This window comes from Bos mutus, chromosome 1 (genome assembly GCF_027580195.1).
Source record: "Bos mutus isolate GX-2022 chromosome 1, NWIPB_WYAK_1.1, whole genome shotgun sequence".
NCBI classification, from domain to species: Eukaryota; Metazoa; Chordata; class Mammalia; order Artiodactyla; family Bovidae; genus Bos; species Bos mutus.
Window position 1 is genome coordinate 128,043,084 of NC_091617.1, and position 6,508 is coordinate 128,049,591.

The following is a 6,508-nucleotide window of genomic DNA, read 5'->3' on the forward strand; positions in this document are numbered from 1 at the left end:
TGGTCCAGTGACTAAGACTCCATGCTCTCAAGGCAGGGGGCCCAGGTTTGATCCCTAGTCAGAGAACTAGATCTCACGTGCTGCTACTAAGAACCCTCATGCTATAATGAAGATCAAAGATCCTGCATTCTGCAACTAAAACCTGGCACAGCCAAATATCTGTATCTATCTATCTATGTAAAGGAAGATCATTAACCAGCCGCATTGGGTAAGGGCTATCTCAATGATCTCATTTAATCTACTAACTTCTTTTAAAGACCCTATCTCCTAATATAGTCATATTTCTGGGGTGCTGGGAGTTAGGACTTCAACAGGAGAATTTTAAAGAACAAACAACTCATTACACACACACTCTCTTTCAGACACATACACATACACACACCTATTAATAGTTGAGACTGAGGCTGGACCTGTCTCACTGGAGATTCCTGAGTCCCAAGTTTTCTCCAGAAGAGAAACCAGTGCCTTAGTCACTGTTTCCTTATTACTAAGAAGGAGGAGTGATGGGTGCTGGCCAAGGGCTGGTGGTGGGGAAGGTTTCCATGAGTGTGGAGTACTTGCAAAGGATGCTGGAGATTTCAGGAATGGACTCTTGGACCAGGTGCATTTCTGACTTGTGAGTGTGAAAAGAATGAAAAAAAAAAAAACAGGAAAATTGGGACCCATGGTTGAGCATTTTCAAGAGCTGGAGTCCATGGCCACTTTCGTAGAGTTTTGAAATCCTCAACAAGGATAATTTTTCAAATTTCTATTTTCATTTGAATGATCATCTAAGAAATTAACATAAATACATCCTAAAATATCAAGATGACCACCCAGATGCCAGGGCTGCCATTTCAGTGCCTACATTTGTGTTCATTTCTATCACTGTGTTAGTGCCAAAGAACACTATTCTAAATGCTCAGAGCCCAAAAGAAAAGAATATATTTGAATCTATGCATAAATATAATGTTTATGCAAAGTGAAGTCCAAATAATGGCACAGCTCATGGTATAAGTTGGAGTTTAAGTTATTGAGTTGCTAGAACAGAGAAAAGAGAATTGAATCATCCCACAGCACAATTAAAATCTGACATTTGCAGGTAATCACATACCTTAATCCACTCACTTATAATACTAACTTAATTAATGTTGCTAGTTTTGTTTGCAATCACTTTTTAAAACTGGTTAAATTTGTTAGCCAAGATTTTAGTAGGTTTAAATTTCTTAACTGGTTTTGAATTTTGTTTGTATAGCCTATTACTATAAGAATTGGAATCTAGCTTTATATTGATACACATTTAAGAAATATATTAAATTTAAGTCCAGACTCATACTTTTAGGTGAGACTGAATAGATTGTATCAGACTAATTTTCCAGCTAAGAAAAAAATGTAAGAGGAGGCTAAAAATCCAAAAATAGTGTTTGATGGCATCAGAGAATAAATAAAGTATCCAGTATTTGAGGGAAATGCTTTGTGGTGAGTCCTGCATTCAACCGTTTTTTCTCCTTGAGTCATTTATCAATTCCTAGCTGGGACTATAGAGTCAGGAAAGAAAATCAGGGATCTAAAGCATCCAGTAGCTTCTCTGGGCTGGATGGATACAAACTGGAGTTGAATTTGCCACAAAGAAACCACACAAAATCCAGGACTTGTAACCCAAGATCCTGGAGAAAAAGAACAACAAAGAGATAAAGCTGACATTAAATCTGAATTTCTCCTTGAATCATTTTACAATTTCCAAGCTACATGTTGGATGAGACACAGAGAAACCAAGTGAAAAGAAGTTGCCAAGACAGTAAAAATCTAAGCACGGAGTGTTGGAGCCTCATGGTGCTTGCAAGACAAAAATTGAGGCTTGGGGCCTGTAATAAGTGAGGCCCTGGTAAACACTCAGGGCTTCAGTTGAGACCCCAGAAAAGCTATGTCTCACAGTTAAGGACAAACAGAAGCAGAAAGTCCTGCATTGAATCAAAGTGATCTTGCCATATCCTATCTATTTGCAAGAAGATTTATTCTCTTTCTATTTCCAGTCTGGCGAGAACAGGTTGGGGTCACATGGAGCTGCTCCCCTACAATCTGCTGAGCTCACATGTGGGAACTCCATGGCTTCTCCCCCCACCTCCAGTCCACCAGGGTCCACACCAACCCTGAGGAGTTTAACCCTGGCTTTGTGGCACATTTGATACCCAAGGTAGAGTGGGTAGCCCATCTGGAGGTGGCTGATATCCTGCATCTGGTCGAGCTGTCCAGAGAGGCCATCTGCAGTGTGAGTGTGATGAGAAATTTCAGAGGAAGATATACTACAAACTACAAATATATTACAGGGAACTCCGCCACATCCAGAGCCTGGACATCTCTTCCCCATCAGCAGTGGGATTCCCAGCATGCTTGCTGAGTAACAAGGAGACTGAGATTCAACTATACCAGGCACAAAATTTTAGTTCTGTGACCATATGTATCTTTGTTTATATGTATCGTGTTTTCTGGTTCTATCGTGTACACCCCAAGACTTGGCCCCATAATACCTCAAACAACATTTTCTTTAGCTCAGTGTGTATATATATATTTATAGTTATAGATATAGATATAGATTTTCGTTAAAGTTTCAAAAAAAAAGGAAGAAGAAGACGGTGATGATGACAATAACATATTCTTCTCTGGAGGCAGAAAACATCATCTCAAGTCTCTAAAACTTTTTAAACTCAATGTCCAGAATTAGATAAAGAAAATTACCAATTATCCGAGGAAACAAGACCAAATCAGTGAAATCCAAGAGAAAAATAGTCCATATCAATAGCCCCACAGGTGCTCTGGATATTGAAGTCGTCAGAGATATGCTTTCAAATAACTATATCATGTTCAAGAATGTAATAAAATTATAGACCCTTTTACCAGAGAATTGCAGTGAAAAAAAAAATCAAATAGGAATCCCAGGTCATCAACCTCTCTAAGCTATTGTTTAGTCTAGAAACTTAGGTCTTATTTTTGATTCCTTCATCTTCTTCAGCCTATGAGTACACCTCTGCTTCACTATCCATTGCTAATGTCACTTCCCTAATTAAGGGCAACCTCATGTCTCACCTGGAGAAGGCAATGGCACCCCACTCCAGTACTCTTGCCTGGAAAATCTCATGGGCAGAGGAGCCTGGTAGGCTGCAGTCCATGGGGTTGCTAAGAGTCAGACATGACTGAGCGACTTCATTTTCACTTTTCACTTTCATGCATTGGAGAAGGAAATGGCAACCCACTCCAGTGTTCTTGCCTGGAGAATCCCAGGGACAGGACAGCCTGGTGGGCTGCCATCTATGGGGTCACACAGAGTCAGAAATGACTGAAGTGACTTAGCAGCAGCAGCGGCGGCATGTCTCACCTACACTCACACTCCATTCCACAGAATGAACTTTCTCTACTGTAAATCTGATCAATCTTCATAAACTCATTTGGTGGCTCTGCTCTTCAGAATAAGCTCCAAGCCCTTTCCTGTGGGCTACTTGGCTCTGGTTTTTCTCTTGAGAAACAGAATATTTTCTGCCATATCAGTAAACAAGGATGTCACCATCATCAGCAATTGCTGCCCTCTAATGTGAGCCAATGAGCTCTAAGGGAGCAAAGGAAGGAAAAGAACATCTGCCATCTAGCAGCCATCAGACTGCATCCACTCCCTATGGTGAGCCTCAAGGAAGCACAGGATGTGAAAACACTGGCCCCAGACAGGAGAGGTGTGTATAAAAGGAATGATATCAGTGAGCCCAGACTCTTGCATCTTCCCTTATGTAGAAAAGCACTAAATTCCTTAACTGGGGAGATCTGGTTTTCTTTAATTAACAATAATCTTTTGACATTAAGACCACCCACCCTTTGTTGCAAAACTTCTCTATAACCTAGCTCATCCCTCACCTCCTCAAAGAAGTTTTCTTGGGGCTACTTGAGATGCTGCCTCCTGGGCTTAAGTCCTAAAAATTTCCACAGAATAAAGCATGCCTCTCAACTTTCGGGTTGTGAGTATTTTTTAAGTCTACACTCTCTAGTATGCACCTTGCTTCTTCAACACCCCAAACCTTAGCAAACACTTGTCCTTCAACTACAGTAAGTTAATTTCAGTCATCAAATGTACTGTGCTTTCTCCACCTCCTGAAAAGTGCATATACTGTTTCCTTTTTGTGACATGTTTTCTTTCTCTTCACGTAGCAAATTCTACCCACCTTTCAAAAATTGTCTTCCAAGAGGTTCTCTCTGAGTCCTCAGGACCTCTTTAACCCTCTCTTCTAACATAACATGTCCTTTTTCAGAGTATTTATCATGCTAGAAGGTAATTAAACATGACACATACATCTCCCCCATAAAATTCTTTGATGGAAGGAACCATGGCCTCTGAGAGTTTGCATAGTAGCTCACATATTATAGGATAGCACTTGTCCTGGGAGATGGCACTGCAACCAGGGTCCTGAGAACAAAGATTCAGCGTATTTTTTTAAAAAGATTCAGCCCACCAATGATCCCAACTAGGACCCAAATAATGACCTTGAGACCGTAGCTGTTTGCCTCCACCCACTAGGGTTCCTGGGGTGAGATCAGTCTCCATGGAGAGCTGGTAATTACAATCAAGCCCAGAGCCTCTGGGGCCCCACACCCCTTCACGCCAACCCAAGGACAGCTAAATGCCAGTGTTCCATTTCCAAACCCCGTGAAGGTCGTAAGTGTAAGGAACACAATCCCCAAGGGCCTGTCTTCAAACCACAGGCAAAGAGTAAAGCTAGCTGTTCTCCGGCTGTGACTGCTTTCTAAATGGCCTATAAACGTCTATGTTCTTCCCCAAAGTGATCTTTTCTCTTAAAACTTAAGTGCCTAATCAGTTTTGTCCTACCCACAAACTGGAGTAAGAAATGTGAGTTTAGAAAAGTGTATTTGGAGTGATTATACAAACATAAGGAGCAGCTAATACTCTTCTGTGACTGTCACATAGACCAGAATAGATGAGGCTGTTCCCATCAATAGTGAACAAATCTAAGATGCTCTTCAAGCCCCAGCTTTTTTTTTTTTTTTTTTTTATGTGGACTATTTTTAAAGCCTTTATTGAATTTGTTACAATGTTAATTCTGTTTTGTGTTTTGGTTTTGTGGCCCTGTGGCCTATAGCATCTTAACTGCCAGACCAGGAATCGAACCCACATCCCCCTCCACTGGAAGGGGGTCTTAAGCTCTGGACCACCAGGGAAGTGGTGGCCTGGCTCTTAAAGCCCCAATACATTGATCCCTAACAGCATGAGCGTCTTCTCAGATGGCAGCTTTAAAAACAGCTGAAACTAATAATACTGGTAAATAACCACTACTCAAATTTTTATACAGCTTAGTCTTTCATCTTCACAATGAGCCTCCAGATTGAGACTTATTATCTCCATTTTGGAGGTAAGGACAATGGAGCTGAGAGGCTCAGTAAGTTGTCTAAGATCACACAGTGACATGTAGCTAGGATTCAAACTCATGAATCTGACGGATGCACTAATCTGAGGATTATTTTCTCTAATGTGGAAGCAACTGCTCCAGGCACAAGTCACTCCTGGTCCTCTGGACTCTGCTTGCAAACCACGTGCCTGGGAAGAGGCAAACACGATTTTGAATTCTACGCTTATAAAACTAAACTAAAAACAGTGGTACTATCAGAATAGGTCAAGGGTCAAAGCTATTTAACTCCAGGACACTGTCTGCTAAACAGGAATCTGTTTCTCCCCCTTTTAAGTCCCTCTTTCCAAGAGCATCTTTGCTACCTGGATGACTCCCTAGCATAAAGAGTTCCAGGGCTCTCCCAAGACCAGTAAACCAAATGTTTATGTGCCGCAAATCTCCTTCTAAGGAGCTGAGGCAACCCTGGTCCTCTGATTACACTTGATGGCACAAGATAAAGTAAAAAAGAAAGCTTCATAATGATGATGCACTGCTTCCTGCCTCAGCCATAAGGAAGGAAAAGCTCACTGCTGCCTGATTCACAAGACATTTGCCCAAGTTCATATCAAGGTAGAGACATTATTAACTCATGACCTAGCCTAGAACCCAGGCAGCTGTAAAATGTTTCAGTTAGAAAACAAAAAAGAAGAAAGAAAGGGGAAAAAAAAAAAAAAAAACTCCAGGATATATTGCTGATAAAATGTTTGCAGTCGGTTTAACAAACTTTATAGTAATGATGCTTTAAAAATGTGTTTCTCATGAATGACTTTGTGATACTGAATGCAAATAAAGAAATAATGAGACTTGGAATTGCAAACAGATTATCTTTTCCCTGGAGTTGATGGTATCCACACATTCTCCCCCACCAGCCCTCAGCCAAATCCATACACATGGATTTGCCACTTGACTCCTGGCAGATCCTGTAAGTTGCATTTTAGTCACCTTGTCAAGTGGCATGGTGACAGCTGGATGGTTCTGTATGGCTGTAGGTGCCACAGCAACAGATCAGACTTTTCTCATTTCACTTATATTAAAAAATAACCAAAATATCCTAGAGGTTTGGGAGTGGGCCATGTGAGCACCAT